Source organism: Arachis stenosperma, chromosome 2, assembly GCF_014773155.1.
Source record: "Arachis stenosperma cultivar V10309 chromosome 2, arast.V10309.gnm1.PFL2, whole genome shotgun sequence".
Lineage (NCBI taxonomy): Eukaryota > Viridiplantae > Streptophyta > Magnoliopsida > Fabales > Fabaceae > Arachis > Arachis stenosperma.
In genome coordinates, this window is record NC_080378.1 from 118,280,209 (window position 1) to 118,294,419 (window position 14,211).

The following is a 14,211-nucleotide window of genomic DNA, read 5'->3' on the forward strand; positions in this document are numbered from 1 at the left end:
TAAAACAACTGTTATATACATAATGTTCTGTCTTACATGTGTGATTTCCTTTTGGTATAAAAAATAATAAACAACGAAGTAAAAAAATATTTATCTTTTATACCATTAAAAAATAGTACAATACAATTTTTTTTTTTAAAAAAAATCACTATTCTCGTTTTACTAGACAAAATATAGTGTTAATTCATGTCACATGCATATTTTCCCTTTTTAATTATAGTTTCATCATAAGTCTGTTTTCTAAATAAGACGTTCCATTTCTATTTTGTTAATTATATGTATAAAGATAAAACACAAACAATTTATTTACAACGTAGCACTCTTTTGCACAGAATTTTGTTGTTGCCTGCCTTGGTTTAGATTAGCTTATTCTGTGCCTAAACCAAGGATGTTCAAAATATACTGAAATCTGATTAATCTTTGTTAAGTTGGATTAATCTTAATCCACTATAGAGAATTTCCAACACATTTTATTTTTTATTTTTCTTTTTTGGGATTAATTGAAATAACAAGAACTAAACTACCTTTACAAATCTCTTCATATAACATTGATCATTTACAGTTTACCCTTCACAGCAAATCCCTCCATCCCCAATATAATACAAAAACAAATATACACTTTTTTATTGTCTTGTTCTTCAGTGAAGCAATCCTATAATGAAAATTGAGCTGATACAAAAGTTATCAGAATCTGAGATGTTAACTATATTATGCCTCATGCAAGTACTCTTAACCAACCAAGCAACCTAAGAAGCATGGTATCCATAACTGGTGACCTTTTTCTCCAACTAACCCTGCTTGAAAAACGGATTCAAGATGGAGGCAGGAAATTCAAGCAAAACAAGAACAAAACTCCAATAGTCTGTTTTCTAGCTGTTTCCATTTTCTACTTTTATTTTCGGTGTTCTGTGTTTCTAGGATTCATTGGGGAAAAAAAATAGATGATTAAAATAAAAAACAAAGTCTTTAGAATATAGGAAAATGTTTTATATTATCCTAATTGTATCTTTAAATAAGACAGTGTCTTCTATGATCTCTTAGGAGTAGTTTACATTTTCTTATATTTCATTTTATATTTTTGTATGACAACAATTCATATCAATTTACACAACTTCATATTACTGTCAGCCTGTGTTCTCTCAAACACATAATCTCTAAAACGCTAAACTATATATCTGGATTCCATTATCTACTCTAAAAGTCTTTGAGAAAAGATGCAAACTACATAATAGAAATGTTTATGCATTATTAAGAGAGTGTTTTCTCCATATAAACAGATAAGTCAAACATTAATACATAATAGCACCCATGCTTCTGTATGCAACTATGGCTAACTAGTAGTGGAAATTTCTTGTAACTACTTTTACCCACCAATAATGATGCCATTTGTTCATCTCCCACTTTTTCTTTTCTTTTTTCATTTTTTAAAACAGCGAACGCAAGTTTAATTGCTTGAAGGTTATACTAAAATTGATGTTAGAGAAAAGAGATATATCTGTGTTAGTAATAAGTTGAAACAGTTAATGGTTTGCTGCAATTTGTGTTATTTGATACCAGTAAATTGACAGCAAGATTTATATGCATTTTTTTTTATCATTAGAAAAACTTTCACTCTTCATTCTTTCAATTTAGTCAATCTTCTGATTATTTGGTTGCTACTTGCTAATTTATCACAAAGGTTACTTATTATTAAATTTAACCCTTTTTTTTAATAGTAGAGAACGAACACCATGACAAAAGCTATGGAACTGTAAACAAGCGTAGATTGCTATTGTTATCTTTTCTCTCCAAAAAAGTTGACTTCACACTTAACAAAGTAAAAGAAAGAATGACTTCAACACTTTAATCTTCACCAAATAAATAAGATATTTGCATACCATTTATTAAACTAAGAAATTATTGTTTAAAAGTCAGAAAAATTAAAACATAATATAATTATACCCAAAAAATGGCAAATTTTTGCCACACATTCAGGTGATCAAGTATAATCATTTTAAGCCCCAAAAAAAACAATCTTTACTACTTCCTACTAGTGATCAAGTGCATAAAAGAGAACATGGTTGTATACAACACCGAATATGCCGCAATTAATAAATAGAATCTAAACCACTTTTAGAAACCAAAAAACATTACTTGCCTTATTTTGAGAGAAATAAGCAATAACTATTGTCTACTGATGGTTGTGTCCAAGAACATCTCAAGTATGACAACATCTTTCCATTTTACACTTAATCACACATTACTCACTGACATTATGACATATGAACTTCTAAAAGGAAAGGAAAGCATAGAGCACAGATAGTGAGTGAAGAACATTTGTAATTCAAACTCAGAAAAATGGGGATCTCAGTGACCAACTGATCATGATATCAGGTTCCTTTCCTGCTTCTTGACCACTTCTTTGGAAGTAGTCCCAGCACAAACTCCCATTCTCAAGGACCTTGAACCTCATAAAGAACTTCCAATTACAACGCCTATAATTCTAATAATGAGCAATGCCTTCTTTGCTTATGGCAGCCTCAGTCTACGGTTCTGCTTTTGGATAAGCAATATTAAATTGAGTTTCCCATATGAGCTGTAGCCTTCAAGGCTATACCATACACTTCCCAATGGTAGATTTTATCATATTATCAACAGAACAAGAGGAAAAGCTTTCAGTGTTGTATAAGACTTGAGTGTACAAGTTGTCAGCAGCAAAAGTTACTTGGAAAAAGATACAAGAAAGAAATGATGAAATGCAGGTGCTTACTAGTTCAATGATTGCACATCCTTGCGCACAGCAAAAGCAATTCCTTGACTGCAGAAGTTCTCTTTGTCTGCACAGGAAAACTATATGAGAATGTAAACCATGCATGTAAGGAATGATATGACACATTGACAGCACTAACAGCAGTAAGGAGTTAGATTTATACCTTTACTTTGATCCACTATGAAAGTTCCCTTTGTCGACACTGGATAACTTCAGCTCTAGAATCAGCTTTACAAATTCGAGTTACTCTACAATGCGATGTACATTTTGATATCTTGTCTTCCGATCTACTTGTAGCTGTTAAATTAGGGTTACAATTTATAATGCCCTCTTTTACTGATTATATTAAAAACTATATCATAAAATCTTTAGGTCTTACGTGTATATATCCTATAAGAAGATTTGCCCATTCTCAATCCTCCCCTAGAATTTGCACAGGCTTATGAGTTCTCAGTTTAGTTGTTTCATTGTAGGACCTTGTTAATTGCACTGCTTGACTTGTGCTGTGAGAAGGAAGGGATGGCGGCGGAGAAGAATCAACGATATTTTTTGGTGGTAATGCGTAAAAGGATCTGCGGGATCGACCACATGAAACTGATAACACCCGAGGAGGAGAAGGCTGTGGATTGGGAAAATCGACCACATGCTTAGCTTGCTTCAAAGGTGATGCTTCCCTTTTTAAAGAGGACTACATTGATGGGTTACTGTCCAAACTTGTATATTGATTATAAATTTAGCATGTACAAAACACCAAATTGCATGCTAGATTTTATCATAGGCACATCAATGTCTTTTTAGTATTAAGAATTTAGTTTTTTGGAAACTGTTTCAAGTCTCTGAAAATGTTTAATTGACTGAAACTTGTGACTAATCTAGTGGAGGTAGGAGTGTTAACTTAGTCAAAGTTTCAAACCAAAAGCATAGCTATGATTTGGTCAGAAGTTTAGGTCCTTTCACAATAAATTTGGATAGAATTTATGTACACTAGAATGAGACCCGCGCGATGCGCGGGATGGTAAATTAATGATTGTATATAATAAATATTAAAAATTATTATATTTTGTAGAAATAAATTAAATATGTGTAAATTGAAACTAAATTTAAAAGGTGTTTTATTTTATATAATTTGTAGTACAAAAGATTTGGATGTTGGAGTTGTACAAAGTGACATTTTTATTTAGTGGCTTGATTTTTGCATTTGTTTTAGTTGATGGACTTAGTCATCTTATGTGGCGCTCGTCCTCCTTTTTTTTGTTGGTTGTTAGAGTTGGTGCTTTCTTCTTTTTGTCGTACGTTCTTGCGAAAACATGTTCTTTATGAATTGTTGAGTTTAATACACTTTCTATTTTGTTATTTGGTTCCATCTTTGTATGTATGTTCTTCTTTTGAAGATGTCTCTTGAATTTGTATGGTTTTCTTTCTCCTTAATCTCTTGATGGGGTGGTGCTTCAATGTCATTATTTTTCTGAAATGTCATTAGATTTGAAGCAGTTGTGCCCAATAAGTTTTTTGTGTCGCCATCAAATAGTACAAAAGTTGTTGTAACACTTTGATGTAAAACCTTTAATTGAATTCTGAACCTAAAATAAGTATTGGGCTAGCAACTAATAATTTGATAGATGAGATTATGAAAAGCATATAGAGTTACCTTATTGTTGGATATTGTTGTGTTTGATTACATGTGCCACAAATGTAGTTGTTTCTTTTTTTATATGCTTTTTTCTGACACTTTTTACATTTAACATAGTTGCTAAAATTGTGATGATCTTTTCCTATTCCAATATTCAATTTATGTTATCATTAGGTATATGGTATTTGAGTAAATATGAATGTATGATGCATGTTGTGATTTTTTTTTTGTCATACCTGATCATCAGATTCTCATTGCAGTTTGGAAATAAAATTTTTTGTGCTAAATTTGATGTTATGTGAAGGAATAGTGATAAGAGACTTATATATGTAGTTTAAATGATATAGAATTTAAATACTTATAACGTAAAATTTATTATGATTAATAATATTATTATTATGACATTTGTAATATGAATGTTTATTACCTTTAGTGAGTTATTTATAAAAATTAATAAATTAATTGTTGCGGTTATAAATTTATTGTTTATAATAAATATAAGAATATAAATTCAATGTATTTGGAGGTTATAAATTTATTGGATTCTATTTTTTAGTTTTTTATTTGTATCTAATATGAAAATGTATGTCTAATATCATATTTTTTGGTTTCGTTTTGATACTCTTTTAATAAATTTGTTTTTTTTTAGTTTTCAAATATTCTTTTCAAAATTTATATTGGTAAAATAAAATAGAATTTATTTTTAATAGTAAGTAAAAACTACAATAGTAGTTCTTTGTACCTAGTGTTACTTCTAAAAATTAAAATGATTATTTTTTTTACCAAAAATACAGAGACTCGAACTCGCGACCAATATGGGAGACTATGCCATTTGAGGTATAACTCATTGACAAAAATTAAAATGATTATAATAAACATAATTATAATAATAAAATATAATTTTTATTTTTTAAACTTTTAATTTATAAATTGATTGTTGCGGTTATAAATTTATTGTATTGTTTATAACGGTAAGATATAATAAATATAGGAATATGAGTTCAATGTATTTGGAGGTTATAAAGTTATTGGATTCTAATTGTTAGTTTTTTATTTGAGTATTTTATTTTTTTTGCTGATTTGGAAATAATAGTTGATTTGGCAAGAATTGAGTGGTTGATTATAAAGTTGTGCCAAATAAGCAATATTATTGACATGGCATTAGTAGAAAAAAAGAAATGTCTCAAAAGTAATGTGGTGCATGCTTATGTATCTACTTTTATATATTAAGAATAGATGGATTATTTTTGTAGAATTTAACTTGGAAGGTTTACTAATTGAGTCTTTTCTCTTTCTTTCTTCGCTCCTTTTACATTGATGGATAAAAAGAAGAAACTAATTATATAAAACTCATTGCTATTATCTCTCTGATGTTTAATTGACTGATTTTTTTTAAAATAAAGAATAATATCACTATTTTTCAGTTATACCTTGAAAAAGCAAGCATTTGGTGAGATAATAGATTTACAATATATAGTATATCGTATTAGGTTGTCAATACAATTATGCATCAAATGTCAAGTTTGTTGACTTTGATTATATAATCAGGCCTCATCATATTTACTTATATGTACAATTAAGCCTCATGGTGGTGCCTTGTGGACCAAACTATGACATACTTATTTCCTACTAGTGTTCCGGTGCATAAAAGAAAAGAATAGAGAACAAAATATTAAATTGAAATAATATATGATACTTTGCTGCATATTTCATGGCATGCAACATATGAAGCACTCGAAGATACCTCTGAACAGCATTGCAGCTGAATATTCAAAAGGAATTTCCGAATCCTGTAACTTGTAACTATTACGAACGTTATCGTTCTGATTTTATTAGTTAGTATTTAACAGTATATAATTAATATGTTTTAAGAAGCAAAATTAAATTAGACAATATATGTATTTATATATAATATATGATGATTACTTTAGTGACTAATTTTTAGTATGTATATAGTAATTTTGATAAAAATTATATATAAATATTCTATATTCCATTATAAAAAACTTTCAAAGAGTTCTCACTTAAATTAATATATTTTAAACTAATAATTATTTAAAAAGATACATTGTTCCTACCTAAAGTCCCTTCGGCAAAGCCATCGAGACCTTAGATAAGGCCTAGCCCACCACTTCTTCGGCATTGCCATCAGAGCAAGAGAGCTAGGGGATCAAATATTTCAATACTTACACCATTGTTCTATACATACTTATATTCGTACACCATTGATCAAACTAAGCCATATGCTACCCTCTAATCATGTCAAATTGGCATAAATTCACACTTTAGAAAAAAAAAACTAAGATAATAATTAAACCAAACTAAATATACTACTAAAACAAATATTCAGTCCATTATTTATATATTTTTCTTGCTTGAATAGTCTCCTCCTCTTTTCGTACATTTTCTTTGGTCCAATAAAACGCACATATTATGTTATAGTTCCTACATAAAACATTAATTAAAATAGAATAACTACCATGATTAAATAATTCAAAGAGTTTAGAGTAACAATTAAATAATTTTTAGAATAGTAAAAAAACCACATACGATAATCAGTTATGTCATGTATACTCTTTCTTGTTAGATTTTCTCCTCTAGCTCTTTTCTCCTGGCGTTCAAAAAATTTTTGAGAGTGACTAACAACTTGTGCATAAGTTCTTGTTTTAACATATTCACTTGAAATTCTTGACCATTGTTTTCCTAATTCTTCGTAGCCTTGGAGAAACAACCTGCGAAAGAGATAGTTTGATATAATGAATGATTAGCAGATTTAATAAGAAAGTTCTTTCTGTCTGACTTTTAAACGACAAACATATAATTAATACATACTTGTGCTCTTGTAAAGTCCAATGAACTGTTTGTTGCCGTTTATTGTTGTCACTAGAAGCCACAGGTAAAGGTTGGTGTTGGATTATGTTACTGTTGCCATGTCGATTTTGTTCTCTTGTTGCCCCTGACATGGCTGATAAAGGTAAGGTAATTTGCATTGGCACTGCCATGTCTGTTGCGGCCTCCATTGTCTCCATCCTACCATGATAATATTACCAAGATGTATTTACATAACAGAGAAACAGAATATCCATATATGTGTTTGGGCAAAAAATAAATAAAGAAATAAAAAGAGAATGAAAATATTTATATTATCCTAATTGTATCTGAAAATAAGACAGTATCTTATATGATCTCTTAGGAGTAGTTAACATTTTCTTATATTTCATGAGTTTAACTTTATATTACTATCAGCTTGTGTTCTCTCAAACACATAATCTAGAAAAAGCTATGCTATATATCTTGATTCCATTATCTACTCTAGTATTGTGTACTAAAAGTATTTGAGAAAAGATGCAAGCTACATAATAGAAATGTTTATGCATTATTAAGAGAGTGTTTTCTCCATATAAACAGATTAGTCAAACATTAATACATAATAGCACCCATGCTTTTACCCACCAATAATGATGCCATTTATTCATCTCCCACTTTTTTTTTTTTTCATTTTTTAAAACAGCAAACGCAAGTTTAATTGCTTGAAGTTTATACTAAACTTGATGTAGAGAAAAGAGATATATCTGTGTTAGTAATAAGTTGAGACAGTTAATGGTTTGCTGCAATTTATGTTATTTGATACCAGTAAATTGGCAGCAAAAAATTTATATGCATTTTTTTTTATCATCAGAAAAACTTTCACTCTTCTCTTTCTTTCTTCGTTCCTTTTTCTTTGATGGGTGAAAACAAGAAACAAATTATATAGAACTCGTTGATATCATCTCCCTGATATTTAGTTGACTTTCATTAAATAATCAAGTCAGATCATGTTCACTTATATGTACAATGAAGCATCATGGTGGTGCCTTGTGGATAAAAGAGAATAAAGAACATGGCAAAATATGCTGCAATTAAACCACCATAAGAAGTGATCGCTCATTCTTGTTAACCATATACAAGAACAACTTAAGTTGAAAATATACAACATTTTTCCATCTTATGTTTTTTTCCGGCAAAGTAACCCCTCAACCTAGGACTCTCCGGCATAGCCATCAAGGCCTTGGTCAAGGGCCAGCCTCTATTCCCCTTCGGCATTGCTATCAAGGAATAGGACTGTGGATAAAAACACCAATTATTGAATATTCTGTTCAAGATGTTGCCATCAATTATTGAATATTTAGAGTAGCCACCTGTGAAGATGTTGATGATGAGTCCAATGAGGCGGTGGAGGTGGTGGTGTTGCATTGACGATGGGAATGGAGAGAGGGCTGTGTTCCAATGGGGTAGCAGGCACAGGTATCATCATGTTCTCAGGATAACCGTTTTTTATGTCATTAACGTCGGTCATCAGTTTCAAGAATCGTTCTTGCAGCTGTGCCGGAGTCTTCCCAGGGAGGCGAGCGGCCACAGTTTTCCAGCGATTGTGTATAGCATCCTGGAAACAATTGGAGATAACCGACTCAAAGGCTTTGTTCTCCTCCCAAGTCCAGACCTGAGGATGCGGTTGAGATTGAAGTGGTTGATGACCACCCACTGCGGATATCATCTCTAACCGTGGTTGATAACCCCAAGTGTCATTGAAAAACTGATCTGTCATCTTGCTTATATCCATCTGCGACTTGGATTGATGCTGAGACTGAAGCGGAGATTCTTGCTGAGGCTGAGGCAGAGGCAGAGGCAGAGGCTGAGGCTGGGAGCAAAACTGAGGCGGAGATTCTAGCTGAGCAAGACTTGGATTAACATGGACGTCAATAGCACATTGCTCTTCCATGTTCGTTGTATGCGGCTGGAGCTGAGGCTGAGGCTGAGGCTGAGAATGCTTGGTAGCTTCCGTCTCCTTCCAATTCTCTTTCGTATCCATCATGAAAAAGGCATCCAGTTCCTCTTTCATCTTTTCTGGGTTATCCTCTATATCCATCTTTGAAAGGATGTCATCCCAAGAATGCATTAAAAGAGCATCTAGCTCCTCTTCAGTCATTGCTGCAATCATTCTGCGTTCTGTAGGTCAGTTTCTTGGTTCTTCTTCTTCTTGGTTCTTCTTCTTCTTAGTTTCTTGGTCAGTTTCTTGGTTTAATTTTGTGTTTGGTGTAATCCTAATAACACATTTATAGAACCCTCACTTTAGATTAGAGTTGTTTAGATTAAATTAAATTCAGAGACGAAAGCCAGTGGAAGAAGCGTATGAGTTGAAAGTAAAGAAGGCTTACAGGCAGAGGAGGCAGGGACTTAGGTTGAGGCGAGAAATGGCTTGATGAAGTACCTCTCAAGTGCAGGTATCATTAGAGCCAAAAGATATCATTTAACTCATGACTGTCATGATTCCGTGGGTTCCTCAATTGCCTCAAAACAAACTTGTAGGTATTCTTGGTTCTTCTTCTTCTTAGTTTCTTGGTCAGTTTCTTGGTTTAATTTTTTGTTTGGTTTAATCCTAATAACACATTTATAGAAACCTCACTTTAGATTAGAGTTGTTTAGATTAAATTAAATTAAGGGAACTTCCACAAAATTTCATTTGGTTCGAAGATTTTTTCTCTTCACATTTAATATAAACTTCACTTTTTAAATTAAAGTGGTTTAGATTACATTAAATTATGGATAAAATCCAGAAAGATCTCATCTTCAAAATTTTATTTTAGAATCTTTTAATTTTTGTATAATGTAAATTTGGAAAATTTTAACTAAATAAAGAAATTCTTCTAATAGGATGTCGAGCTTCTTTTCTAGCTTGATGAAGTGAAGTTAATCACAGCAGCTTTTCGAACCCGAAAGAGATGAAAGCGAGTGGAAGAAGCATATGAGTTGAAAGCAAAGAAGGCTTACAGGCAGAGGCAGGGACTTAAGTTGAGGCGAGAAATGGCTGATGAAGCCTTCCATTCTTGACAGCTATGAATTTAAAGAATGATAATGTAGGATTTGTTTTTTTTGGTAGTTCTTTTCTAGTTCTTGATCTTATTATGAAACAAGCTCTTCCGTGACTGTCTGCCTTCTAATCAAAAATTGATTTAAATTTGTTTTTTAAAAGATATATTTTTCAATGTAAAATGAAAATTTAAAGTCTAGATTTTATTAGAGAAATCACATTATTAACTAATTTTGTTAAGTTTAAATAAGTAAAAAAAGTAAGAAAATAAATAAATCTTAAAATAATTTTATTTTTATGCACATGTGATGAGTTTGGAAAACTCTAAATTAATATTTGTGATGACTAAACATTATTAATTACAAAATTATTATTCTGATTTTCATTTAACATATTTTGATTAATAATTTTGTTACAGGTTTTATGCTGGGCCGGGAAATAAGTTTCTGACTTAAGCCCAATAAGCAGCCTTGTTGCATGCTTTATACTATGAGGCTGAAACTTTATATTAATGGGCCAGAGTAAATATGAATGTTGCAAGCCCAACCAAATGCTTTGTTATTTGCTTCCTATGCTTGATCCGTTACACAAATTTATCAGGAAAGCAAATGCTTATCAAATGGGCCAGCTTTGATCATATTGTCACAAGCCCAAAATTATACTAAAGAGAATAGCTTCCATGTTTGGTCCGAATCAAAAGGAAAATGAAAGCATAGTGATTCCAACGGAACCAAGCTCTAACAAAGTGATGGATTTCAAAATCTATTACATTGTTAATTAATGCATGGGGAACATGAGAGAGAAAAATTCAGCTGAAGTGATTGATGGCTATTATGTCAAACACGCCACTCTATGTTAGGGGAGTAAAAGCAAGCTATTCAAATTAATTTGCTTAACCACTTTGCTTTTATTCAGATTCTTTTCATTCTCTCTCATCTCTTTCTTCTTCTCTAATTTGGTCCTTGTCCAGGAAACAATGGATGCCGTGTTCTTCAACGAAGAAAAGGAAAGAGAAGTATGCATCAAGACCATCAAGCTAATGATGGCAAGAAAACATACCAAAAGAAAGATGAGCTGTGGCTAAGATGCTTACCAAATGTGGTTAGAATTGGTGAAGCTATCTTGAGCCTCTCATGCTCAAAAATGGAAGATGAAGATTTGGCCAAGAGGAAGATTCTTGTAGCATGGCCTGTCTTCGATTCTGATCAACCACCACAGGGAGTAGCTAGAGTGGCGAAGTGATGGTTGAAGGCAGAGTTTGAAGCAGATGAGGTCATCATCATCATGAGACATCAAGGGCCAGAAATCCATCTTGGAGAGGAAGCCAAGGATGGAGAGCCCGGATTGATGAAGGTTGATGATCAAGAAAGGACTAGAGGTAATTGCATGTTGGTTAATGCATGGTTATCTCTTCTCTCTCTGTGTGGCCGAACCGGTTCTGTGTTTGTTGAAGGAGGAAGAAGTTGGTTCGGTTTTGGCTTCAAGTGTGGAGGCTTTCCTCTTCTTTAAAAAGGGGGAACAACCACTGTTTGAAGCAAGGAGAAAATTTGAGAGTGCAAGGCACAGAGTTCTCAGAGCTACCTGAGCTAACAGTTTTCTCTTCTCCTTCAATGTTCTCTGTTTTGTAATTTTCTGTTTAATTTTGTCATGTCTTGAGTCTCATGGAAAAAGGCAAACAGTGAGGTTTGTAATGAAAAAGCCATAGAGCGGAAAAAGGCAGAGAGTGTAAGATTAAAAGAAAAAAGCCATAGATGTCTTAGAGTTCCTTTGTTCATCTATGTTGTGTATCATGATTCTGTGGGAATCCCCTTGTAAGTTGGGTTAGCACTTTACAAAGTTGTAACAGATTGATCATAGTGAAATTCCATCATTTTTGTGATGGAGACTGGATGTAGGCTGCACTGCACTTAGCAGCCGAACCAGGATATATCTTGGTGCAATCTTCTTCTCTTTCTACTCCATTTCTGTTTTCTACTAATCAGGAGCAAAAGCCAGAATTATCTCGGGTCCAGTGACGAGACAAAACAAAAAATCTCGTGGCAAGGGACGAGACAAAACTGAGTTGCTCGTGTCCAGTGACGAGCAAAAACAGAAAAGTTTCTTCTGAAGTTCAGCAAGTGTTAGCTTCAAAAAAGGGGGCTAAGATTCAACCCCCCTTCTCTTAGCCACTGAAACCATCAATTGGTATCAGAGCTTGGTCTCAAAGAGATCAAGCTTTGCAGCTTGGAGTAAAGATCCTCATGGGAGAAAACAGTGGCACAAATGTGTTATCATACAATCTGGCTGAAGGTCAATCAAGCAACAGACCTCCCCTCTTCAATGGGAAAAATTATACCTATTGGAAGGAGAGGATGAAGATATTTGTACAAGCCGTGGATTATAGACTTTGGAAGATCATCTTGGAGGGTCCTAAATTTCCAACTACCACAAATGCTCAAGGTGTAGTCTCTCTTAAACCAGAAGCAAGCTGGACCGAGGAAGATAGGAAGACGGTGGAGTTAAATGCCAAGGCAACCAATCTGCTCAACTGTGCTATCAGCTTTGAGGAATACCGACGAGTATCACGATGCACAACGGCAAAGGAAATCTGGGACAAGTTACAAATCACTCATGAAGGAACTACCATTGTAAAGAAGACTCGGACAGACATGTTAAATAGGGAATATGAAATGTTTGCAATGAAGGAAGGAGAGTCCATCGATGAACTGTTCGAACGGTTCAATATCATCACTGTTGGCTTAGATGCTCTTGGAATCACACATTCAGAATCTGTGCTAGTGAGAAGAGTGTTAAGATGTCTCACAAAAGAGTGGGAAACAAAAGCTTTAATTATTTCTGAGAGTAGTAATTTAGATTCCATGACACTTGATGATTTGAGAGGAAATCTTCTTGCTTTTGAAAACTCCTATTTGAAAAAAGAGTCAAAAAAGAAAGGAATTGATTTTTCTTCTGTGACTAACCCTCTGGATGATGAATCCAGTGATAACTCTTCTGAAAATGAGTTTGTGTTGTTTGCAAAAAAATTCAGGAAAATGGCAAAGCTCAAAGGCAAAGGCAGCAGCTCAAGGAGGACGAAGAAAGACCTTAGCAAAGTGACTTGTTTCAATTGCAAGGAAATGGATCATTTCAAATCTGATTGTCCAAAGTTGAAAAAAGAAGAGAAGCCGAAAAAGGTGAAGAAGAAGGGACTGATGGCTACATGGGAAGATTTGGAAAATGAATCTAATGATGATGATGAAGAGTCCGAGACCAAATCACAGCACTGTCTCATGGCAAATGAGATAGATCAGGTATCTTTTCAAAACTCTAACACGGAAGACCTTCATCTCATGATAGATCACCTTTCTGAAAAAATAAGATGTTTTCTAACTGAGAACCAAGATCTTGAACAGCAAAATTTCATTCTTAAAGCTGAAAATGATTTTCTCAAAGAAAAACTAAGAGAGGCCGAAACTGCTTGTGATCTTGTGGAAGAAAACAAGTTGTTAAAAGCCCAAGTTAGAAGCTGTGAAAGTGATCATTCTGTTCTTGCATATGTGAACTGTTTTAAGCAAAATGAAGAGTTGCTCAAAGAGGTTAAAAGACTTAAAGATGACTTAGCCAAGTTCACCCAAAGTTCTGAAAATTTGAACCAAATCTTGGCTAGTCAAAAACCTCTTTATGATAAAGCTGGGTTGGGATTTTATAAATCTGAAAAATCACATTTTGAAAATATTGCCTCATCTTCAAATGATGTAACATATCAAGACCCAACTCACTTTAACAAAAATACAACTCCAAGATTTTGTAGAATGTGCAACCGAAGTGGTCATTTCCCAGTTCAATGCTTCTTTGGTGAAAGAATGATTGGTGACAAAGTTTACAAAGTTGTTTTTGATTACAATGATTTGGGACATAAGAGATGGTTTGACGTGAAAGGATCCAAGAAAATTTGGATACCTAAGGTCACTTGAGTGTATTTTGTAGGTCTGTCTAGCATCCAAG

General features: G+C 33.1%; 1 long non-coding RNA gene across 2 annotated transcripts; it reads right to left on the reverse strand.

Annotated features, from left to right (window-relative positions):
• Positions 1–2,137: 2,137 nt before the first annotated feature.
• On the reverse strand, positions 2,138–3,495 carry LOC130960162 (uncharacterized). 2 transcript variants are annotated; one of them, XR_009079022.1, is made up of 4 exons: positions 3,129–3,495; positions 2,913–3,046; positions 2,750–2,816; positions 2,138–2,602 (listed from the first exon to the last, which is right to left on the reverse strand). It is a non-coding gene; the product is annotated as an uncharacterized LOC130960162 (long non-coding RNA). The 2 variants fall into 2 exon arrangements; XR_009079021.1 differs by having other exon boundaries at positions 2,138–2,816.
• Positions 3,496–14,211: the final 10,716 nt, after the last annotated feature.